The following is a 26403-nucleotide window of genomic DNA, read 5'->3' as shown; positions in this document are numbered from 1 at the left end:
AAAACCAAGATACACAGGTGTGTCAGGATACATGCACTCTTCTTTCACATTTTGGCACCTGATTTCACAGTGCTCTGTGGATTCCCTATCAAGTAGGAAAAAACACTTCAACCTATGCCAGCACCCCCCCTCCAAAAAAAATCCAATTCTCTATATCAGGGAAAAATTCATATTCTATTCATGACTTCTTAGAGAGATGGAGAAGAAGCTTCATTGGCAAATCCAGATGAAAGAAGACTAAAATTCTTCAAAGGATTTTCTGTTCTCCACACATAAGCCTCCCCCCTCCACCCCTAACTTCACCCTTCTCCACTCTTCATCCAGTTTTGCCCAGAGCAAATCAGTTCTCCTCACCAGCAGAAGTCACACAGACAAGAACAAGACCCATTCCTCCTGTGATGCCTGATATGGGAGGAGGCACAGCTGCAGAGGAGGACCTCAGTGAGACATGAATGTGTACGGTGAATCCTTCATTTCACTGAGCTGGCACTGGGCCTGTGGTTTGGGAAAACAGAAGAATGATCAGTGGAGGATGAGAACAATGGGAAGGGATGGCAGAAGGGGTTAGGGAAGGTAAATTCCTATTGAGGCAGAGACTAGACTCACTTTGCCTCTTTCCCTAACTGTTGATCCTCACTGAAGGCAGTGAGCAGAGAGAAAAGCCAGGGTTCTGGGTATGACTTATAACCCTATGCCATCACCCTTCTGACACTTCTCCACTCCTGCTTCCCACCAATCACTCACAAGATTCAGGTATATACATGTCATCTGTTCTTGTTACTCCTCCAAGTAGGGCTGCCTCACTCCTTGATGTCATGGTGACTCTCAGGCCAGTCCTCAGAGGAGAAAGCAAGACACTTGGGGACATTGGCCAGTGTCCCTGGACTTGAACTGCTGGCTCCTTCTCAAAATAGTTCTTCATTCTCATCTGAGCTTCTTCCAAACAGCCTGCCCTATGATTGGGCATGCCATGCAGAAGTGCCACTGCAGGGATCTTATTTCATCTCATGTCCCTGAAAGGAGTGAAGAATAAGCTCCAACCAGACAGTAGCTCACCACCACTGCCTCCTTGGCCAGGTGCCTCAAGGCTAGACCATGAATCCTCTTAAGACGGCTTCGTAGGAGAGCTTGCTAAGGTTAGACCTCTTCATGATCTCAATCTCTCTCTCTCTCTCATACATACACACACACACACACACACACACACACACACACTTAAACTCTGCTTAAATGCCTTCAGAACAGAGCTTCCCTTTGCTTTTAGGGAAAAGATTGAATCTTTAAATGATTGCAAAGTCCTTCCTGATTTGGCTTCTTCCTTTGACACCCTTGCCACACTTCATCCCCATGGATCTTTAGGTTCCCTTACATCTGCTGCCCTCCTCCTCTTCTTCCTCCTCCTCCTCCTCCTCCCCCTAACTCCTTATGTTTCTTCTCTTCTTCCTTGTCTTCCTCCTCCTGCTCCTTCTCTCTACAAAAAGCCAGCTTCTCACCACCTTCATGATCACTCAATGCTGTCTCCCCAGAGAGGGGCCCCAACAATCTTTCTAAATCATGTTTTCCACATACAAGCTATGCAGTCATGATTCTTTGGCATGATCCGTGGCTTCAGGACACCTACCTGAAATTTGCAATCACCAATATCTTTGTACACTGCTGTTGTCACCTAAGAAGTTTTCTCCTCTTTCCAACATGGCAGAAGCTATGGCTCAGTTTCAACACTGTGCACATAATAGGTTCCTAAAATCAGGATCTTACACAACTTCCACTTCTCTTGTACCTTTCAGAAAGACCAAAGGGAGAATTATCATGCTGTATTTAGAGAGCAGGGAAGTGATGCCAGCCTAAATGGGGAGATTTATATTGTAAAGTCCTGGGAAGGATGTGGACAGGTGTGTAGACAGGCTCACAGGATAGCTTTAAAAGCCTACTGGATGAGTCTGGGCCTAATCTGGCTCCACACCTCCCAATGACACTGCTATAAACAAGGGTGTCCCAAGAGGCTGATACTCGTCTTGACTCTATGCATGAACCTGAACTAATGAAGAATAAGACAAGACAGGACAGTGTCTTCTGTCATAGAAGGATACACCAGATCCAAGTGAAAGCAGATGTTTGCTTGTTGTTCCTTTGGGTGAAATTGGGACCAAAGGTACAAGCTTTAAGGAACTGGATTTTGACTCAGTACAAAAAACAAACATGCTAATACCTTGGACTGTTCGCTAATAAAACCAATTAGTTCACAAGGCAGTGAAGTCCCCTTTGCTAGAGGTGATAAGTAGGGGATAGAAGCTTTGGGGACAGATAAGTCCTTACATCCAGCAGGAGACTGGATTTCTGTGAATCCCTTTCCATAGCAAGACTCAATGGAAAGCCATCAAAAGTTTTGAGTCAAAGGTAATGTGATTTATTTTTTATAAAGTGTTGTATTAGAAAGATCTGTGAAAGGTTTCATAAACTAAGAAGTTTTCAGCACCAAGTGAAAGAATTAGAGGCACCCTGAGATATCATAAGACTCAGATGGAAAATTATTACTCCAAATGAAATTTGATTTCACAAAAACAGCATAGGAAAATAGTGCTTGCAAGATTTGTAACAGCGATCAAAAATCTCAATGATAAGACCTTTCTTCATGACTCACATCCTAATGATAAGTAGATAAAGGCTTCTGCCTTAGAGCTTTTAGAACATATTTCACTAAGAATGACCCCTCACCTGGACATGCTATGTGGGATACTCAATTATGACAGTGCTAAGATCAAAAGCTTGTGTGATGTCTGATGTTTGCATAGACTCCCACCAGTAGTCAAAGAGATTTCTGTGCTGCAAGTAATTAAAGTAAGGCTGTCTTATTCCATATTGAGATTTCTAAAGGGCCCGGAGCGATCTGCGTCATATGTAACACTGTTGGAATGAGCCTTTCTTTAAAAGTATCATGATACCAGCTTCATTTTTGGCTCACCATCAGCAGATAGGTCCTTGCCTGTTCAGTCATGGAGGCAAAGGCAGTGTTTCCACAGTCTATAATGGCTAGTCCTCCAGGTTGTCCAGTCCTGGGCAATGCTCAGTGTATCTATCTTATCCACTATCCTTTTTCTTTCTGACTAGAAGAATGTGAAGACCTAGGGTGTGGCCCAACCACTGGCCAAACCATTCCAATGTTGCAAAAAGGAGGCTTTGCTGGGAGGACAGCTGTGGGTACAAGTTCAACTCAACAGGCACCCACCCATGTCAACCAGGGGCTCCTCCATGCATGGTGAAATTCGCACCTGTTGCTAACAGACTTAATGCTCTTTCATCGTTTAAAGGAAAAACAAACATGTTTTTCACCATTTGCTATTAGAGATGATTTGCTATCTTTGCAAGAAGGTGGTGGGGAGGAGGAGGTAGGGTGCCAACAAATACAGCTGGTCTTGGGACTTCCTTTGCTCTGGCCCTGACCAGGTCAATCAAATCTACAGGAAATGGTAAATTCAAGTTTATCATACCAACCAAGGCCATCATTTATAAAAACTGTAGCTTCACTAGCTGAATACTAAAATATGTATTGACACCTTTGCAAGAGTTGAAAAAAAATGGAAAATAAAAGGAAAGCCCAAGCTTTCGGCATTTCCTTTTTGTACTTCAGCCAGCTAAGAAATGTTTTGAAACTTAATAGAGGATGACACCAGATTTATTTAGTCTGGGGAAGGCCAGCCTTAAGTGCATGAGGTAATCCTGTCCAAATAACAGCACAGGTGCCTTGGTTGTTTGAGGCAACAGATTTTGGAAACATCAAGAGAGCCTTTGGTTAAATATCAGGAAATATTCTTATTCATGACATCATGGCCACAGAAACAAGGTTGAGCTAAGCCTTTGCAACAAAGCCTGTATGCAAATTGCAGCTGGTGATTCTGTTGAGAGCTGGGGTTTGGGAAGTTTCACAGCTGTGTCTCCAAAGTCCTACTTCAAACCACAATGTTTGGCAAGTCCATGGGGCTTCATGCTTTCATCTGAAACCCCAACCACCAAGTGCATCTCTTGATGCAATTCAGGATCTCAGGGTCTTCACTAAAGAACCAAAAGAAACCATGGAGCTCAATCTCAAAGCCTCATTCATACCCAGAGGAGCACAAGTTCCACTATCAGGTTCAATAAAAAGATTAGAGGTAGAGAAATGCTTGCTGGAACAACACATTAGACCCTGCATTAAGCCCGCACCACAGCATCCAAAAGGGATTGAGGTTTCAGAAGGAAGCCTGCATGCTATGAAATGTAGTAAATATTGGTCTATTAACATAGGCTGCTATTCACTGTCAAGTACTTTCTCTAAAGGGGGTAAGGAGACTTTTAACTGCCAAGGTAGGGTGCACTCTTCTCCAATAGAACAAAATGATCCCATCATACCTCAGATTCGAAGGCCTTCTGATGCACTTGAGGCAAAAACAGGCAAAACAAAAGACATGTCGTTGTCTCTCCCCTACCATTTCGAGTTTGGAGGTTAAAGGACAATTTCTTAAATCCTGAGATTAGTGAGGGACACCAATCCCTGGCCTGGGATTAGTGAAAGTCAGAGAAAGAAAATGTGGGAGAGGAAAAAATAATTTACAAAAAGATTTCCAGTGTAATGGCTTTCAGCCTCCAAGGCTGGAGAAAGGAGAGGTGGCTGTAATCCCCTGGTTCTGACCTTCTGGCTTGCTCACATGCAGCAGCAGGAAGAATGCAGGAAACGCCTGGACAGGGGCGCGCCTCACATCCCAGGTAAGCTCCTGATGATGCACACCACCACCCCCACGCGCCTGCACTGGCCCAGTTTTAGCTGCTTGCTCTGCCTACCCAGGTGCCTGTCATTAGCAGGTAATCCATCCCCCAGTGCGGCAGTTAGTTAAGCTTTAGGCCTTTTTTAGTGGCCTCAGGTGTGAGCTGCTAGAGTCCTGTGGAGCATCATGGGCCCTGCAGAGAGGACTAGGAACTACCTGGGGCCCAGGGCTGGTCCCAATGCAGAGGCCGGGTGCCCACAGTGTTAATTGGCCCCAGTCATCCCAACACAGACCCACTGGCAAGGAGGCTGGAAATAGGGCCCCTCCCAAGGAGCTTTCCCCTAGGAGAGAAGATGACTCAAGGGTGTGCAGGGAAAACAGCTTAAAAGGGGGCCAAGCCATCCCCCTGCAGTTAAGCAAAGACAAGACCTTGCTAGACAAATGGTTAACTCCTCCAATGCCCCACATCACAGCTGCGTCCTGGGAGGATCACAACTAAGGGGCATGGAGAGGCAGGGTGTTGAGAAGGAAGAATTTCTGCAGACCCTGGGGTTGGAAGATTGGGTTCTAACCAGGGAAGGTAATTCTGCAAAATTGGAGCACACAGGCACTGTGTCTGTAGGCAACTCTGACAAAGGGCACAATCTCGGAAATTGAATAGAGAGCTGTCCCCTGTCTCTCAGCCTACTGACCCACTTTCCTTGGACTACATCTCCCCCAGATCCAAGTCCCCCCCCAGTCTCCCAGTTAGCCAAGAGGGAGGAAAGATTAAGCCTCAGGATTATAATGTAGATGAAATAAGCAACATGGGCCTGCTTGACAGTTTTTAGAGAGAGAGTTCCCTCTCTTTCGTCCCCCCAAAATCCTCTCTGATTCACCCCTGACAACATGCCACCTCCCTATCACAGGACCAGAAATTCTGCATGTAGTTACTTATTTTATTTAAAACACTGAAAACATGTTAGAGTGCCGTTCTGCATGGCCTTGGGCAGACTGTCTGCCTTCTTGCCTGTCTCTCCTCATCTGTGATGAGTGAGGTGACATCGGACCACGCATGCAGAGCACTCAGCTCAGTGCCTGGCACGTGGCCCAGTACATGTGTAATAAAAGTGAATTATGATGATTTTGATTATTAACTGTTGAATGGTAGCCAATTTTCCTGCTTGAGCCTCAGTTTCATCTGTGACAAGGGAATGAACAAATCTGCTTTTACAGGAGAGTGTGTAAATTGGAGGAAATACAACATAAAGAAGCACTTGACAAATGACAGCAACATGGTGGTGATGATGATAATAAGGAGGAGGATTTTGACTTTCATGATGCTCAAGCCAAACCAGAAAATTCAGAGGCACAAGCCCTAACTCACCTGTTCCCAGAGAAGACTACCTGTGAGAGCCCATTTAGCCCCGCCCATCCCTTGGGGTTGGAATGTGCAGTAGTCTCATCTGATTTTCTCTCTTGCCACAGAGGTCAAGTAACCCAGTTTTAAACAACACAGCACAGAACCCAAGTTCAGAGACACTCAGAGAGCATACTGTTGCTTCCTGCTTTCCCTTTTCCCTGAGCTCTGACATGAGGTACCATCTAGGAGAAGGATGAATTTGCTGCATTTGTTCATTACAGTGGTTGCTAGGAAAGTGTTATGTAAATGACCCTGCTCCTTCATCTGAAGTGTGCTTTCTTCTCCTTATTGTGAGATGGAATTAAGTGCTATCCCTGAACAGAGTTTTTATTAGCGTGTCTTCCCTATTTTCTTCTCCCCCTTCCTCAGTAACTCTAGACACTAATCCTTTATATCTTAAGAACTTTAAAGAAGATGTAGAAATTCTTATGGCTGGGGCAGGGAGGGGCTGGATTTCAGATTGAATCTCTCCCTCTTCATTGTACCCATGTTAGTACCAGCTTCTTTAATTGTCAAAATTCAAATTAAAACATCATCATGCTCCTATAGGCTTCACTACCTCTAATAACCAAAGAACAAGTTTCAACTTGACATGTGGATAAGGTAGTATGGGGCCACATTCATTACCTCCCCTTCCACTGGATCAGGTAATCAAGTGTAATAAAGATGAAAGGCTTGCCAGATAAAAGGGAAAAAATAAACATGAATGCTGAAACAACAAATTAAGTAAGTGCCATAAAATCAATTTGGAAATACAGGACTCAATTGTTGTATTTATTTCTTTATTTTGCCACATTCCAAAAGGTATGTTACATGTCCCAAAGGGCAGAGTCAATGTAATTCTTACCCCCAACAGGCACACCAAACATGTATGAAGATTTCAAACTCAGTCCAGCAGGATTTCCAACAAATGGAAAGTGAAGTAATATATCTCATTTCAGATACCTGTTTCTAAATCATTGATTTTTGTAGAAATATCACACTGGACTGAAAAGAAGTCTTTCTCAATAAGCATACAGCCAACTTCCCAGAAAAATTCCAGTGTTTTTAGTTAAGATGGAAGCTTCAGAAAAAGCCCATGAAATTCAGCTCACTCTACCATCTATGCACACACACTATATCTGGCAACTTCAATTACACACCAGCCTCCATCCCTGCACTTCAGGGGGAGTTTTAAGCCTGAAACAAGCAGTGAATTGGCCCTGCCCCGCTGAAAACCTGTGGGAATAACAGTGGGAACCAACTACTTACTCTTTAGTTTCAATCCACTGAGGAAAACAGGTTAGACGCATTGCTTGAGGTAACAAGGCCAAAGCTGTAAGGGGTAAAAGGACTGTGGGTTTACACCTGTAGTTTTATTTTTCATGATGTTTTAACCTTCAGGCCAAATCTTCAAAGACTAGAACAGCTCTCTAAGAATAGAACACATGCTCAAATTCAGTATTCCCACCAAACTACATTCTTTTAATGTAATTTTCTGCCATTAAAAGAAGAGAGGAGAGCCGAGGTTTACTTTCAAATAGTTAAGCAAAATGGAAAAAAATGAATAGAGTAAATAAGAAAAGGAAACTAGATCATTGTTGAAGCTCAGGAAAGGGTATATGGGGATTCATTGCTGCTGTTTCTGCTATTAATACTTCAGTGTGTTTAAGAATTTTGCAATGAAATGTTTAATGGAGGTAATCTGACAATAAAAGGAGAGGGAATCACTAGAGCAAAAGATAGAATGGTGACTCCTACATTTATCTGATGGAAGAAGAAAGAAATGGCTCCACAACCAGTGCTTAAGTCACCCCAAGACTCTCAGGCATCAAAGACATTCACTGCTCTTTTGTTAAGAAGACCACCTCAAGCCAGATATGGTGGCATACATCTTTAATTTCATTCAGGCATGATGATCTAGCAATTCAAGGTCAAACAAAAAGTACAAACAAAATGGCTGGAAGCACAGTTCAAGTGGTAGAGTACTTGCCTAGTATGTGCAAAGTCCTAGTTCAATCCCTAGTACTGAAAAAAATAAAGGAAAGAAAAGGAAGGAAGGAAGGAAGGAAAGAAAAGGAAAGGAAGAAAAGAAGACCAGATCACTCAACATGCATACTGTCAGGTTTTTATCTCCTTCCTCCTTCCTCCTGAAAGCTAACCACAATGCTCAATGTTCTTTTACTTTTTCTTTTTTTTAAGTGTATGGAGGGCAACGATCTGACTTAGCAGCTATCCTAAGTCAGACAGAGGCCTCCATGTTTATGTAGGATTGCTGCTTTCTGTCAATGTTCTTATTGAGCATTTGTAGGAGAAAAAAATCGGAGTAGGCATGTTGGCTCAAACCTATAATCCTAGCTACTTGGGAAGCAGCAATTGGGAGGAAAAAATTTGAAGCAGCCCAGGCAAAAAAGTTACAAATTTACTCTATCAATAGCTGAGCACAGTGGCCTATACCTGTCATCCCAGCGGCATCAGGAAGCCTAAAATAGGACAATTGTGGTCTAGACAAAAAGCAAGACTCTATCTCCAAAATAACCAGAGCAAAAGGAGCTGGAGATGTGGCTCATGCTGTACAGTGTTGTCCTAAGTTCAACCCCAAGTACCTCCAAAAACATGGGGAGAAGACCACTAATTATGGCTAACTGTATGGTGACAGGTATAATAGTAAATGCCAGAAGTGCTGGAGGCACCACTTTCGAAGGAATAATTGGGTGCAGAGGAGGAAGGGCCCCTTCTAACTGGGGGTTCAGAAAGTGTTTTGTATAGGAAGTGACCCTTTGGTACCTTCCTATCTGCTGCAACCCCTGTTCACAATTCTTGCACCATTGTAGGCTGCCAATAAATACCGATGGGCTCTTAGTGAACATTCTTAACAGTCCTGCTTCAATGATCACCTTGGCTCAACTCTGAAAACAGAGAGTCTCATGGCCAGACTGTATCCTCATGTTCAACTTTCTCATCTTATCTCCCAGGATCCTGTCTGTGCCTCCAACCTCCTCCTAGCAAGCCTGTCTCTCCAAACTTCCCTCCACCAAGTCCAGGTTGCACCTGTGCCCAGCCCAGCACCTGCAAAAGGAAAAGAGACAGATGCAGTGTCTAAGCTGAGGAGGGGGGCATGGGTTCCAGCTCTAAAGGGAGTCAGGAGGAGGGCTGTGGCATCTTCTGGAGAACCTGGTAAAAAAGCAGACAAATCTGTCCACAGTTAAGGAAAACATTTTCTGTTATTAAGTCTCTTCACCCCCAACAAAGTCTTCCATATTCAGTTCCACAGAGGTTCCATTGCCCCACTTGGAGAAGAGTTTCCTGCAGTGCCTCTTAATTGGGACTTTTTTTTTTGTCAGTACTGGGTCTTGAACTCAGGGCCTACACCTTGAGCCACTCCACCAGCCCTTTTTTTGTGATGGGTATTTTCGAGATAGGGTCTCAAGTACTATTTGCCCAGGCTGGCTTCAAACTGAGACCCTCCTGATCTCTGCAGCCTGAGTAGCTAGGATTATAGGCGTGACTCACCAGCGCCTGGCTAATTGGGGCTTTCTAAGCTTTCACACATGGAGTATATTTTATGCCTAAAATACTGCCTTGATTTGTATCCCTTCGGGAGCAAATGCTACTGCAAGGATCTGAGAGCAACAGATAACGTGGGAGGCACCCATGGACTTGTAGCTGAGTGTGGAACAGGAGGCAGAGGTGAGAAGCCAATACAGGGTATTGTGAAGCAACTGTAAGCATCTAGACTTCACCCCCCCCGGGGGACTCAGAGACAGTCCATGGAACTACTCCTGAAAGGTCACTCCAGAGGGGTGATGTGATGGAGATATGTGCCACCAGCCCCTGTCAATAATTGGCTAAGAGTTTAGAGGAGGGGTGGGCTGTATTACTGTCCTCCTTCCCATGCATGGCCTAGCAGCTCTGGAAGCCAGAGAAAACCTTTTTTTTTTTGACCCATCATGCAAGGCTAAATTCAAACTCCAGAGGATTCCAAGATGGCGGCTAGAGGGAGGAAGCAGAAAGCGAGCCTCCTATAGTGAAATCTTGGAGAGATGCTGGAGACACACTTTGCAGGCATAATCACTGAGAAGAGGCATAACTTTGACTCCTCCACACCTCCAACCGGTGCAGAGAATCTCCACTTCATGTTAAATGGAGAAACCAGGAGGGCCCCCAGGCCACCAGTCACCAGCACCCAGATGGCTTGGGAAGACGCGGACCAGATGAGCTTTGCAATACCACGGTACTCCCACAGACAAGCCTGGGCCAGAGCAGCATAGCCCCCTGGACAGACTGACCTCCACCCGGGGAAAAAAGAGAAACTGAGTAATAAGCAATAAGAATGATAAAGACACCCAAGAAAGAGGGTGGGGCGCCCTGAGCACTGAAGATTGGGGGAAGGGAATCCTTCCTGGGACTGTAAATAAACAAGCCAGTCTGGCCGGAGAGCCTCTGGTGGGAGCAGGGGTGCACACCCAGCAACCAGGAGCAGGAAAGCTTGTGAGAGTGGCAGAGGGAGGAAAACTCCACAGGAGAAGAGGGAAGACCCACTTTCCACATGAGCTGTAAACAAACATGGCGGCTGGCAGGAGCAGCAGCACCACCCAGTAATCAGGAGCAGGAAAGCTTGTGAAAGCGGAGGTGGGAGGAGAACTGCATAGGAGAGGGGGGAAGACCCACCTCCCACATGAAATGTAAATAAACACGCAGGCCTGACAACATGGGTGCAGTGTGACCTTTCCCAGTGCTTCGAAAGGGGAAAGTTGGTACCACAGGCTCACGCACAGGAGAAATCTAAGCAAACAAAGCCAGCAGGGCCAGGTGAGTGCTAAGCTCACCCCAGAGATCTGCATAAACAATGCCTCCAGCAACAGCAGGCTGACAGCAGCAGGCAGGCAAGCCACAGTTGCAGATAGACATTCACAGAACTGTCTCCAGACTCTTTTTTTTTTTTCATTGTCTCCCTACCTTTGATGAGAGAACAACCGAATTACACCTGCAAGCTGAAAAACTTACTGAAACTGTATTGCACTTGAAATTGGGACACTTGGTGGGGTTTTTTTTGTGCGTGTGTGTGTAGTTTTATTCTACTTTATGTGTCCCCTTTGATGAGACAACTACAGAACAACATCTGAGGCACCATCTCCAGGATTGGAGACTGAGATGGACACCCAAATTATTAGAGTGAAACTTCATTGCATTTGAACTTGGAGGTTTTTGGTTTTTTGGTTTTTTTAAATTTTCAATTTGGACACCCAAATTATTAAGACTGAAACTTCATTGCATTTGAACTTGGAGGTTTTTTGGTTCTTTGGTTTTTTGGTTTTTTTAAATTTTCTATTTTTTCATTTTATTTTAATACATTTTTATATATAGATTTTACTTTCATTTGCTTATTTTTTATTTTTATTCTTATCCTTTTTTTTATTTTTGACTTTCAAAACTCTCTCTGTCTCTCTAATGTCTGTTCAGCTTACTGTCCGATCAGTACGCTAAAGCTCCCTGTTTATACCTTTGAAACCTTCTTGTCTGATACCTTCTTCTGTTTTCTCCCTGCAGTCTGTGTATTTGTTTTTCCCATTTCTTTAACTTCTTGCTTTCCATCTCCGCTCACCCTTCCATTCTAAATATTACCATTGTTATTATTACAAGCTAGAAAATACTTAATTGCACACAGTACAGGGACAGTAACAACACCAAAGACAATGATGGGAAGACAGAAAAAACAGGGAAACCAGTTTCCCCACAGCAAAAAATTAGTAACAGGAACCAGAGGGGAATGAAGAAAACAGGTACTCAGATCCAGACTCCAACAAAATGAAGATAAACTATGCCAAAGGACCCAATGAAGCCCACAAGAATAATTTAAAAGAAGACATATTACAGGTACTCAATGAGAATTTTATAGAGATGATACTGGATAGGGTCAACCAAAATGTACAGGAGACACTCAAGAAATTCCAAGACAACAAAAATAGAGAATTTGAAAAAGCAAAAGAAGAAAGAAAGGAAACCATAGAAGCACTGTATAAACACCAAAGTGAAAGGGAGAACATGATGAATAAACAGATAAATGAACTCAGGACAAAAACAAACAACATTAAGGAGGAAACCAGCCAGGATATGGAAAACCTCAGAAAAAAGAATGAAACAGAACTGCAAAACAAAACGGAAGGCCAGTCCAGCAGAATAGAACAAACAGAAGACAGAATCTCAGAACTTGAAGATGAAATGGTAATTAAAGGAAAAACCAAAGAACTATTAATTAAACAACTCAAGACCTGTGAAAAGAAAATGCAAGAACTCACCGACTCCATCAAAAGACCAAACCTGAGAATCATGGGCATCGAAGAAGGAGAAGAGGTGCAAACAAAGGGAATGCGTAATATATTCAAAAAAATAATAACGGAAAATTTCCCAAATCTAGAGAAAGATATACCCATACAGATGCAAGAGGCCTCCAGGACACCAAACAGACCAGATCAAAATAGAACTACCCCACGACATATCATCATTAAAACAACAAGTTCAGAAACTAAGGAAAGAATATTGAAGGCTGTAAGAGAGAAAAAACAAGTAACATACAAAGGTAAACCCATCAAAATCACAGCAGACTTCTCAACAGAAACATTAAAAGCAAGAGGAGCTTGGGGTGAGATCTTCCGGGCACTGAATGAAAATAACTTCAACCCCAGGATACTCTACCCAGCAAAACTATCATTCAAAATAGATGGAGCAATAAAAGTCTTCCATGATAAGCAGAAACTAAAACAATTTGTGACCACAAAGCCACCACTACAAAGGATTCTTCAAGGGATTCTGCACACAGAAAGTGAAACCCAACTTAACCATGAAAAGACAGGCAGCACCAAACCACAGGAAAAGAAAAAGCAAGACAGTAGAGAGTAACCTCAACTTAGGTACACATAACCAAACCTTCAAACAACTAAGACAACTAAATGACAGGAATCACCACATAACGATCAGTACTAACACTTAATGTTAACGGACTTAATTCACCCATCAAAAGGCACCGCTTGACGAAATGGATTAAAAAGGAAGATCCAACAATTTGTTGCTTACAGGAGACTCATCTCACTGACAGAAATAAGCATATGCTTAGGATGAAAGGCTGGAAGAAGATTTACCAAGCCAATGGCCCCCAAAAACAGGCAGGAGTAGCAATACTTATCTCTGACAAAGTAGACTTAAAACCTACATTGATCAAATGAGATAAAGAAGGACATTCCATACTAATAAAAGGGGAAATAGACCAAAAGGAAATAATAATTATCAACCTGTATGCACCCAATGTCAACACACCCAATTTCATCAAACATACCCTGAAAGACCTAAAAAGCATATATAAACGCCAACACAGTGGTTGTAGGAGACTTTAACACCCCATTATCATCAATAGATAGGTCATCCAAACAAAAAATCAATAAAGAAATCCAAGATCTAAAATATGCAATAGATCAAATGGACTTAGTTAATGTCTACAGAACATTTCATCCAACTTCTACACAATATACATTCTTCTCAGCAGCCCATGGAACCTTCTCCAAAATAGATCATATCCTAGGGCACAAAGCAAGTCTCAGCAAATATAAGAAAATAGAAATTATACCGTGCATACTATCTGATCACAGTGCAGTAAAAGTAGAACTCAACAACAAAAGTAAAAACAAAAAATATGCAAACACCTGGAAACTAAATAACTCATTACTTAATGAACTTTAATCATCGATGAAATAAAAGAGGAAATTAAAAAGTTCCTGGAAGTCAATGAAAATGAAAACACAACCTACTGGAACCTATGGGACACAGCTAAGGCAGTCCTGAGAGGAAAGTTTATAGCCAAGAGTGCATATATTAAAAAGACTGAAAGATCCCAAATCAATGACCTAATGATACATCTCAAACTCCTAGAAAAACAACAACAAGCAAATCCCAAAACAAATAAAAGGAGAGAAATAATAAAAATAAGAGCTGAAATCAATGAAATAGAAACCAAAAAAACCATACAAAGAATTAATGAAACAAAAAGTTGGTTCTTTGAAAAAATAAACAAGATTAATAGACCCATGGCAAACCTGACTAAAATGAGGAGAGAAAAAACCCAAATTAGTAGAATCAGGAATGCAAAAGGGGAGATAACAACAAACACCATGGAAGTACAGGAAATCATCAGAGATTACTTTGAGAAACTATATTCAAATAAATTTGAAAATCTTAAAGAAATGGACAGATTTCTAGATACATATGACCATCCAAAACTGACCCAAGAGGATATTAATCACCTGAATAGATCTATAACACAAAATGAAATTGAAGCAGCAATCAAGAGTCTCCCCAAAAAGAAAAGTCCAGGACCTGATGGATCCTCTGCTGAATTCTATCAGACCTTTAAAGAAGAACTGACACCAACCCTCCTTAAACTGTTCCACGAAATAGAAAGGGAAGGAAAACTGCCAAACACCTTTTATGAAGCCAGTATTACACTTATCCCCAAACCAGGCAAAGACACTTCCAAAAAGGAGAACTATAGGCCAATCTCCTTAATGAACATTGACACAAAAATCATCAACAAAATAATGGCAAACCAAATTCAACAACACATCAAAAAGATTATTCACCACGACCAAGTAGGCTTCATCCCAGGGATGCAGGGGTGGTTCAACAAATGAAAATCAATAAATGTAATAAATCACATTAACAGAAGCAAAGACAAAAACCACTTGATTATCTCAATAGATGCAGAAAAAGCCTTTGATAAGATCGAACACCATTTCATGATAAAAGCTCTAAGAAAACTAGGAATAGAAGGAAAGTACCTCAACATTATAAAAGCTATATATGACAAACCTACAGCCAGCATTATACTTTATGGAGAAAAACTGAAACCATTCCCTCTACAATCAGGAACCAGACAAGGATGCCCACTATCTCCACTCCTATTCAACAAAGTACTGGAATTCCTAGCCAGAGCAATTAGGCAAGAAGAAGGAATAAAAGGAATACAAATAGGTAAAGAAACTGTCAAAATATCCCTATTTGCAGACGACATGATCCTATACCTTAAAGACCCAAAAACTCTACTCAGAAGCTTCTAGACATCATCAATAGCCATAGCAAGGTGGCAGGATATAAAATCAACGTAGAAAAATCATTAGCATTTCTATACACTAACAATGAGCAAACTGAAAAAGAATGTATGAAAACAATTCCATTTACAATAGCCTCAAAAAAATCAAATACCTAGGTGTAAACCCAACAAAAGATGTGAACGACCTCTACAAGGAAAACTATAAACTTCTGAAGAAAGAGATTAAGGAAGACTATAGAAAGTGGAGAGATCTCCCATGCTCATGGATTGGTAGAATCAACATAGTAAAAATGTCTATACTCCCAAAAGTAATCTACATGTTTAATGCAATTCCCATCAAAATTCCAATGACATTCATTAAAGAGATCGAAAAATCTACCGTGAAATTTATATAGAAACACAGGAAGCCACGAATAGCCAAGGCAATACTCAGTCAAAAGAACAATGCAGTAGGTATCACAATACCTGACTTCAAACTATATTACAAAGCAATAACAATAAAAACAGCATGGTACTGGCACAAAAACAGACATGAAGACCAGTGGAAGAATAGAGGACCCAGATACGAAGCCACACAACTATAACCAACTTGTCTTTGACAAAGGAGCTAAAAATATACGATGGAGAAATAGCAGCCTCTTCAACAAAAACTGCTGGGAAAACTGGTTAGCAGTCTGCAAAAAACTGAAACTAGATCCATGTATATCACCCTATACCAAGATTAACTCAAAATGGATCAAGATCTTAATATCAGAACAAAACTCTAAAGTTGATACAAGAAAGAGCAGGAAATACTCTGGAGTTAGTAGGTATAGGTAAGAACTTTCTCAATGAAACCCCAACAGCACAGCAACTAAGAGATAGCATAGATAAATGGGACTTCATAAAACTGAAAATTTTCTGCTCAACAAAAGAAATGGTCTCTAAAGTGAAGAGACCACCCACAGGGTGGGAGAAAATATTCTCCAGCTACACATCAGACAAAAGACTGATAACCAGAATATATAGGGAACTTAAAAAACTAAATCCTCCCAAAACTAATGAACCAATAAAGAAATGGGCACGTGAACTAAACAGAACTTTCTCAAAAGAAGAAATTCAAATGGCCAAAAAGCACATGAAAAAATGCTCACCATCTCTAGCCATAAAGGAAATGCAAATTAAAACTACACTAAGATTCCACCTCACCCCTGTTAGAATAGCCATCATTAGCAACACTACCATCAATAGGTGTTGGCGAGGATGCAGGGAAAAAGGAACCCTCTTACACTGTTGGTAGGAATGTAAACTAGTACAACCACTCTGGAAAAAAATTTGGAGGCTACTTAAAAAGCTAGACATTGATCTACCATTTGATCCAGCAATACCACTCTTGGGGATATACCCAAAAGACTGTGACACAGGTTACTCCAGAGGCACCTGCACACCCATGTTTATCGTGGCACTATTCACAATAGCCAAGTTATGGAAACAGCCAAGATGCCCCACCACTGACGAATGTATTAAGAAAATGTGGTATCTATACACAATGGAATTTTATGCAGCCATGAAGAAGAATGAAATGTTATCATTCGCTGGTAAATGGATGGAATTGGAGAACATCATTCTGAGTGAGGTTAGCCTGGCCCAAAAGACCAAAAATCGTATGTTCTCCCTCATATCATGGGCAAGCACAACAAGGGGATTGGACTTTGAGCACATGATAAACGCGAGAGCACACAAGGGAGGAGTGAGGATAGGTAAGACACCTAAAAAATTAGTTAGCATTTGTTGCCCTTAATGCAGAGAAACTAAAGCAGATACCTTAAAAGCAACTGAGGCCAATAGGAAAAGGGGACCAGGAACTAGAGAAAAGGTGAGATCAAAAAGAATTAACCTAGAAGGTAACACACACGCACAGGAAATCAATGTGAGTCAATGCCCTGTATAGCTCTCCTTATCTCAACCAGCAAAAACCCTTGTTCCTTCCTATTATTGCTTATACTCTCTCTACAACAAAATTAGAAATAAGGGCAAAATAGTTTCTGCTGGGTATTGAGGGGGTTGGGGGGAGAGGGAGGGGGCGGAGAGGGTGGTAAGGGAGGGGGTGGGGGCAGGGGGGAGAATTGACCCAAGCCTTGTATGCACGTATGAATAATAAAAGAAAAAAAGAATGAAGAGGTGGGTGTGGTGCATGCCTTTGGTGCCAGATACTTAGGAAGTGGAAAAAGGAAGATCTCCATCTGAGGATAGCCCAGGGAAAAGCATGAGACCCTATCTGAAAAGGTGAACTGAAAGCAAAAGGATCAAAGTGGTAGAATGCTTACTTAGCAAACTTGAGGCCCTGAGTTCAATCCCCAACACTGTCAAAAGAAAAGTAAAGAGACTAAAAATTTAAAAAAATAAAAATGAAAAATAAATAAATAAATTCAAACTCCATCTCCTTGAACTTCCTCTGGTGAGCCCCTCCATCCCTAAATGGCCTCCTGACCTGTGGGTCCCTCCCACTACACCTGCTCCTCAACCCGTCTTCCACTCCACTTCTTTTAAGCACTCATGCTCATACCACTCCTTCAGATTTAGATGCCTAAGGTCTACACATCCCACAAATGCACATTTAACTGGAATGAATCCATTTGGAGTGTTGATCTCTGTGCTCACGGATCCAGCCCTGGTTGGGCTCCACAAAGGACTTAAGTGGTCAGCATCAGACAGACCCTCATAGGCCCTCTTGTTCCTTATCCAGGGTTTTGGATTACACATGAATTATAATCTGGCCATCTGTTTTCCTCTCAGTGCACATGCCACATCTAACACACAGGCATATTTGGAAGAGCAGCCAAAGGTTATGACATCAATTCATACAGCCTCCTATTGGCCAGGACCCCAAGACCTGGTGACCCTTCTCCGTGTGTCCCCAGAGTGCCACCTTGTCTGCACCTCTAAAGGTTCCCCTCCAGTTACTAACCCATTGCTCCAGAGATCAGACCTCCAAAGTGTCTCTCGGCTATGGCTCCATGACCTGTTATCTTTCTAAGCCACCTTCTTGCACCCTCTGCAGAGGTAAATTAAAGCTTTGGACATCACTAGCAAAAATAGCTTTTCATTATTTCTGTCTATTATAAGCCTGCACATTCTGATGGCACCTCTCAGTGAGGCTGCAGTAGCAAGCAATAAGAAAACATCTTTGCTGCCTGATAACTAGATGCAACTTACCTCTACCAAAATAAATGCCACAGACTTCAACACCCTGGGAAAGTGTGGGAGAGGGTGAAAAAGGAAAACAAACCTTACCTGACCAGTATCTTATTTACAGCCTTTATTTATGCCCTGCTTTACAAACATAGGCATTGCATACCCTGAATGCTAGCAAAATCAGCATTCAAAGAGATGAGGGAATTTGTTACCCGCTTAGCAAAAAATTAAGCCAAATGATACATAATGCCTCTGCTACAAATTTCTTCTTAGCCCTATCCTTTTTTGGCATATGGAAAGAATTGAAAGGATGAGGATTGTTTAATGTCCAACTCTTAATGGATTTTAAGGGATACCCCACACACACACACACACTGAAGAAAGGATATGGCTGGGCATATCTGTAATCCCAGCTACCTGGGAGGCAGAAATAGGAGAATCAAGGTTCAAGGTCAGCTGGAGAAAAAGGTAGCGCAATCCTATCTCAATCAACAAGCCAAGTGTGGTGGTGCAGTAATATAATCCTAGCAATGCAGGAAGATCACAGTCTGAGGCCACCCCAGACCCTACCTAAAAGCAAACTGAAGTAAAAAGGGCTGGGACATGGCTCAAGTGGTAGAGCGCTTGCCTAGTAATCATGAGGTCCTGAGTTCAAACTGATTAAAAAAAAAAAAAGGAAAGATTGGGCTTAACTTTTAAGATTTACAAAAATAGCTGCTTCATGTCAGAATTCCTACCTTGAAAAAGTTAACGGCAATTTTGTAAGATATATTCAAAGTAATGCTTGCATTCTATAGACTTCTTAAAGACACTTCACACTGTTGTTTCATGTCTTTAAAGTAGTTTGGCATGGTAGAATGTGATGGAGGAAAGAAGTTGTGAAGGTGATGAGCTTGACTATCAGGAGAAATGCCAAAGTCCACGTGGGTGACGATGCAGAAACATCTTCATTTTTCACAGAAGGACACAGAGCCTGAAAGTGTCACTGTCCCAAACTCATGATGCACGTGGAAAGCTCAGCAAAGCCCAGCCTCATGCAGACATCTGTGTGGGCAATGCACATTTCTCTTTATTATATTCTGCATGCATTAAATAATTTTATTAAAATTGATATAGCCAAGCACCTTAAGGTTATCACCAGATGGAATGGCCAAGTGACACTGGTGTAATTATACTGCTTTTCAACAGCCTTTGCCTAACACTTAGTGACAACTGGCCCAGGACTTCCTAAGGACAGCATCTAAGAACAATCAGAAGACAACGCAGTCTGAGGCTCCTTGCCTGGCTGTCTCTTAGTTCATGGTCATGCCTCACTGAAGACAAAGTCTGTGATCTTTTAAGGACTCACCAAAAACAGTGTTCAACCTGGACAAAAAGGTTTATAGAAAACATTGTAACCTCTGAAACCATCCCATCAAGAACACTAATATTTTAAGGCAAATGTATGGAGAAGTTGATCTATTACATGGGAAAATCACAACATGGCGGGGGGAGCGGGGTTCTTCCTCTCTCTTATCTGTGGGATTGAAACAAGGAAACTATCCTTGCAGTAAGGAGGATAGGCAAAACCAACGGTTACCAAATAGTAGCCCTGTGAAAATGATCCATTCAAACAATAATCTTGTAAAATGATATTTGACTATTCTATACTCAACATAGTTCATGTTGAATTTAATTTCCATCTGAATTTGAAATACAAGAGACATAAAAAACCATTATTTGATTTAGAGCTGAATAAAGTAAGTCATTTGAGAGTATAGTTTAATTTTTAAAAGTCACAGCATAACTCAGGGAGGTTAGTTGGTCTATTTCTACTTTGGAAATATACAAGAGCAGCCTGGGATGCTTAAGTGTAAAGTGCTATGTTATAAAAAGGAACAAAATTAAGTAGTTGGATGTATTTGCTACATTAAGGCAAAATGAACACTACTGTGATTAGAGCAGTTTGAGAAAAATGGATGTAAAATACTTTCCGTTAAACTGTAGCAACAGCTACAATTAAAAGAGCACTTAGCTACTCTGTGCTGGTTAGCAGGAAGACACTTTTTATATGCAGTGTGGTGCTGTGTGTGTATCTGTGTGTGGTACAGGAGTCGTACTGGGTCTCTCTAGTTCTGCTGAATGGTGTTCCTAAGAGCTAAGGTACCTTTGTCAAGCTCCCTGGACAGGTCACAGGGAAGAAGAGGCCCAGCAAATCTGACCATGCCTGTGCGGCTCAGGCTCCAGAACTAACACTTTGGTCCAAGCTCACAGAGGGACAGCCAAAGATGCTGTCTGTCATCAGATGTGAATGGCTATGCTGGCTACTTCAAGGTGGAGAAATTTTAACTCACTAATACTGAGAAAAGCAAATAAAATCTCTTTTTAAAAACAAATTCTCCTTGTTTTTAAGGAAGATAATACCTATTTTTGCAAAATATCAAAACCAATCAAGTCAATGCCCTGCAGAGCTGGTTGTACCCCACAGAGATGCCCGTGAATTTTTACACACACAAGAGCAAATCACACTAGACGTGCTCTCTGGCATGTCACACTCCTCGGTGCCCTCTCACTGCCCACAGCCTCCAAGACACACTTTATACCACCCAGAATTTTTAAGGAAGATTGAAGGCCATGAGCAAACACATGACTAGAAACAATGAGTCTGGCCCTTCCTCTGAGCTAGAAATCCTGTGCATTCTGGTGAAAAAGTGCCTTTGTCCCACTGATGCTGGGACTCACTGGAGGGCAGAAAATCAGGGAGGGACATTTATTTGATTCTAAAAGTAGGTCTATACAGTGGTCCCAAGTTTACCTGACAGTATAGATTTCCTGAGCAATTATTTAAAAGAGAAAAATCAGGGGCTCTCCTCTGGAAACTGACTTTGGACATCTTGAATGAGGCCATTTAATCCATATTTTTACCAAATGCTTCAAGAGGTTCCTTTAATCAGGTGGTTTGGTAAATTCTGTTTGATACAATAGGGAAAATTCAGGATTCACTAGAATGAAATAAAAAGGGAGGGTACAGACCATATAACTTAAAAGAAAAGAAACATGTCCTAAAGGAGTAGACAGGAGCTAAGAAATCTCCTGCCCCATTCTCTTCTGATTTCTGTGTAGATCAGGGGAAAAGGGGTGACCAGGACTCCAATTTTTTTTTATTCATATGTGCATACAAGGCTTGGGTCCTTTCTCCCCCCTGCCCCCACCCACTCCCTTACCACCCACTCCACCCCCTCCCTCTCCCCCCACCCCCTCAATACCAGGCAGAAACTATTTTGCCCTTGTCTTTAATTTTGTTGTAGAGAGAGTATAAGCAATAATAGGAAGGAACAAGGGTTTTTGCTGGTTGAGATAAGGATAGCTATACAGGGAGTTGACTCACATTAATTTCCTGTGCGTGTGTGTTACCTTCTAGGTTAATTCTTTTTGATCTCACCTTTTCTCTAGTTCCTGGTCCCCTTCTCCTATTGGCCTCAGTTGCTTTTAAGTTATCTGCTTTAGTTTCTCTGAGTTGAGGGCAACAAATGCTAGCTAGTTTTTTAGGTGTCTTACCTACCCTCACCCCTCCCTTGTGTGCTCTCGCTTTTATCATGTGCTCATAGTCCAATCCCCTTGTTGTGTTTGCCCTTGATCTAATGTCCGCATATGAGGGAGAACATACGATTTTTGGTCTTTTGGGCCAGGCTAACCTCACTCAGAATGATGTTCTCCAATTCCATCCATTTACCAGCGAATGATAACATTTCGTTCTTCTTCATGGCTGCATAAAATTCCATTGTGTATAGATACCACATTTTCTTGATCCATTCGTCAGTGGTGAGCATCTTGGCTGTTTCCATAACTTGGCTATTGTGAATAGTGCCGCAATAAACATGGGTGTGCAGGTGCCTCTGGAGTAACCTGTGTCACAGTCTTTTGGGTATATCCCCAAGAGTGGTATTGCTGGATCAAATGGTAGATCAATGTCTAGCTTTTTAAGTAGCCTCCAAATTTTTTTCCAGAGTCATTGTACTAGTTTACATTCCCACCAACAGTGTAAGAGGGTTCCTTTTTCCCCGCATCCTCACCAATACCTATTGTTCGTGGTGTTGCTAATGATGGCTATTCTAACAGGGGTGAGGTGGAATCATAGAGTGGTTTTAATTTGCATTTCCTTTATGGCTAGAGATGGTGAGCATTTTTTCATGTGTTTTTTGGCCATTTGAATTTCTTCTTTTGAGAAAATTCTGTTTAGTTCACATGCCCATTTCTTTATTGGTTCATTAGTTTTGGGAGAATTTAGTTTTTTAAGTTCCCTATATATTCTCCAATTTTTTAAGATTTCTTACAAGTTCTGATTGTCCTCTGATAGCCATGTTTCTCTCCATAGTTATTAGCAAAACAACTTTTAAATCCTCAAAAATGTACACTTTGAATAATTAAGAGCCTATCTTCTTTGAGGTTGTCCAGGTAATGAAGATAGTAGAGAGAATGGAAATGAAGGCAGAGGGTCACAAAGTGATTCTGCAAATTGTGTACTAATGAGAGATTCTGGAAATTTCTATGACAGTAGAAGCTTCACTCTGCTGATTATTATGATGGGGAAGAGATTTGAAGCCCCCAAAACCCTCAGCCTTCCTGACTCTCTGGCCTTGCGTGAGCCAACCATGACAAAATGGTCCTTTTGAGGGACTCAAGGCATCTCCATCCCAAAAGATACTGGGCATCTGTGGTTCCTATAATCATACCAGTGGTTCCCATATTTTCACCTCAACTTCTTATAAATGAAGGCCCCTCATTTGCCTGTTATTTATGTAGGAGACTCCACCACCCTCTTTCTAGCCTGAGGACATAGAACATAATTCATTTTATGATAAAAAGGAGTATCTGTTCATTTTAGCAGATGCTGTGGCAAAGAAATTTTTCAGATGCATTTATAGTGAATGTTCACAGTGAATGGCACAGTCAAATTGATATGGGAAGTTCCCAGAATAGGGAGCAATTAATACTGAATGTACAACAAACCAGTGGGCCCAGGCTGAAGATGGAGTGCTGCTTTCACACACTAAGAAATGAAATTGTGCACCAGATGTGGAAAAGAAATGTCCTAATGGGTCTCAGGTACAGCTGTGTCACTTGATAATGTACAACTGAGCACACCAGTGTTGCTGCCCAAAGACAGGACAGCCAGGCCCTGCTGTGCATCTGACAGCCAGAGTAAACCCACCTTTTCCTCTGTGCAGGGCAGTGTTGAGGAACAACCACTGGCCAATGCACATTTCCCAGAATGCTTGTTGTCATGGGACTCAACTTAGAGGAATGATGCCATGATTTTGCAGAAATCCTGTTGGAGGGCTCATTTACAGTTCACCTATCATGTGCTCATTGAATTTTTAAATAGGTCAGCTTTAAATAGAGTTCACTATCTATCCAGAAATTCTGCTTCCTTCAGTTTTAGCTACACCACTGTTCAATGAAGAAGAATAACAGCTACAGGAAAGTGGACTCTTTTATTTTAAATAATGATTGCTCAAAATAACAATTTGTAACTTGGAAGTTAATCACCAGTGGCTTATGACCTTAGGTCACATAATGGTGATTTAATAAATGTCCTAAAGGAAAAAACTACTTACCTTACAAAACCTAATTACTTCCATGAAGTAAACTACCTTTAAAGAATCTGCTTAGATACTTGTGGTTCACTGTAATGAATAATCAAAGAATCATCACCTTTCAATGACAGGACCTAATTATTGTGAATTCCAACACCAAAAACTAAAATTTACTAGACTAATAAGACACAGATACATCGTAAGGTATTTACAGTTGCACTATTTATATAAATTGTCATTTTGAAAAACTAATGGCTTTTCTGTATATGAAGTAGATTTATTTATAGAATATCAAGCATGTTAAAAGATGTTATAATAAATACGGATACACTACTTAATCACACTGCTTTTTTCTGTTTTCTATTATTAAGAAAACTTATCATTTTAACGTGTCTTTTCATTTTACCTTAACTAGAATATAATGTATAAAATGTTAAGAGGCACATTTTTAAAGTTACATAATATTTAAGACTATTATATTTTCTTTACCTATCATTTAAATGTTAATATATTTTAAGTTCTATTTAGTCTCTATAATTACAAATTAATACATGCTCATTGAAGAAATGTTAGAAAAAACAGAAAATAACAAAGAAAATAAGAATCGTCCAGCATCTTCACACAGAGATAACAATTATTCACATTTTGGTCCACGTGACTCCTAAGTTTGGATAGAAAAATACATATTTATATTCTTATCAAAATTGTGCATTTACTTTAACAACAAACCACTGTAGTATTAGCAAAAAAGAAATTTTCATGAAAATGGAGACTTAAAAAGATAGAACAAAATGGGATTTCTAAAGCTTAAAAATACTTTATATGAAATTTAAAAAACTCACTGGATAGTCTTAACAGCAGATTGTACAATAAAAAAAAAAGGTCAAACAGAAAGTGACAAACCACAGCCACACTAGCAATGCCTGTGATTGTGTCACCAATATAAATATGTTTCCATACCACATTACAGTTGCTGCGATAGTCTTAGCACATCACTTCTGTTCACCAATGTAATTTTGAAATTATATCATTAGGCCTGTCACTAAGTCATATATGCTAATATCTGTAGCTATATGGTGTATCATAAATGACACATGACATAATTAGCTTACTATCAGTTAACATGTACCTGATAGATGTGCTGTGTATTAGTCAGGGTTCTCCAGAGAAACCGAACTGATGATAGGAAATACTTACGTAATTATAATTATACATATATATGTGTGTGCATAATATATGTAAATTTTATTAGAAGTAATCAGCTCAAACAAGTATGGAGACTGAGGAGCTGTCTGCAGGCTAGAGTCTCAGGGAAGCCAGTCGTACTGTTCTAAGAACCCGAGGGTCAGTAGTGGAAGTCTCAGTCAAGGGCAGAGGAGTGATGTTCAGCTCACTCAAGTCAGCCAAACACAGTAAATTCCCCCCTCTGCTTTTTTCTTCTACTTAGGCCCCCAACAGATTGGATGTTGCCCTGGCACACTGGGGAGGGACATCTGCCTCTCTCAGTCCATGGATTCAAATGCTAACCTCATCTGCAAACACCCTCACAGACACATCCAGAAATAATGTTTAATCTGGATGCCCTGTGAACCAGAAAAGTTCACACTTAACTTTAACATCACTTTAAGCTACCAAGCAATGAAATACATGTTCTCACCCCTGGAATTTAACTCAAATAGCTTTGGTGAGACTTCCAGTTTGGACCATAATAGAGTAATGGGTATCAGACTATAAACAACTATTACACTTCACAGAATGTATGACCCAACTTTTTTCAGCCGTGAACCACAAACATCACAAGGCAGAATCCATGAGATAAGAGAACACATGAGGAAAGCATCACATCCATCCTGGTTTTCTACTGAAAGCGCAGAACATGGACGTGAAGCCAAACACAGACTAGTAGTCTCACTGGACAAAATAAACAATATTCTGTGTACAATGTGATTGAGGCAACTGGAATTTTTAAGTCAAGAAAAGTCAAACAAGGAAGGGTTCCCAGAAATATGCATGGAGTCATAATGAGTCTTTGAATAAACACTAAGCAGTGCAGGCTCAAGAAAAGAGTCAAAGAAACCAGCATAAGATACACTGGGGGTATTGACTATGAGGTTTCACTATGAGCAGGAGGAAGTACTGACCAGGCAAAGAGGTGTCATGAGTACCATCCTGGGCTTCAGTTAAGACCTACGATATCCACATTTTAATGGTAATGCTACTGTGGATTAAGGTGAGTCTCTTAAGTTAATTGCAAAAAATAACATTAATTAAAAGTAAAGAACATAACCCAAACTACCAACAGCTTAGCATCTAAAATGTCCAGCAGATAATTTTTAAATACACTAGACATATGAAAAGGGAACAAAATGTGACTAAAAAAATCAACATAAATGGTCCCACAGGCAACATTGCTACAAGAATTAGCAGATGAAT

The 26403-nt window shown here is 41.0% G+C and overlaps 1 long non-coding RNA gene and 1 pseudogene across 2 annotated transcripts in view; both read right to left on the bottom strand.

Annotated features, from left to right (window-relative positions):
• Positions 1-26403, bottom strand: part of LOC141420661 (uncharacterized) — a 140961-nt gene that overhangs the window by 24921 nt on the left and 89637 nt on the right. The window lies entirely within an intron of this gene.
• On the bottom strand, positions 8321-8406 carry LOC141416747 (small Cajal body-specific RNA 3; annotated as a pseudogene).

This window comes from Castor canadensis, chromosome 1, assembly GCF_047511655.1.
Source record: "Castor canadensis chromosome 1, mCasCan1.hap1v2, whole genome shotgun sequence".
NCBI lineage: Eukaryota > Metazoa > Chordata > Mammalia > Rodentia > Castoridae > Castor > Castor canadensis.
The sequence above is the reverse complement of the archived record's forward strand: the minus strand, read 5'-3'. Positions and strand labels throughout refer to the sequence as shown.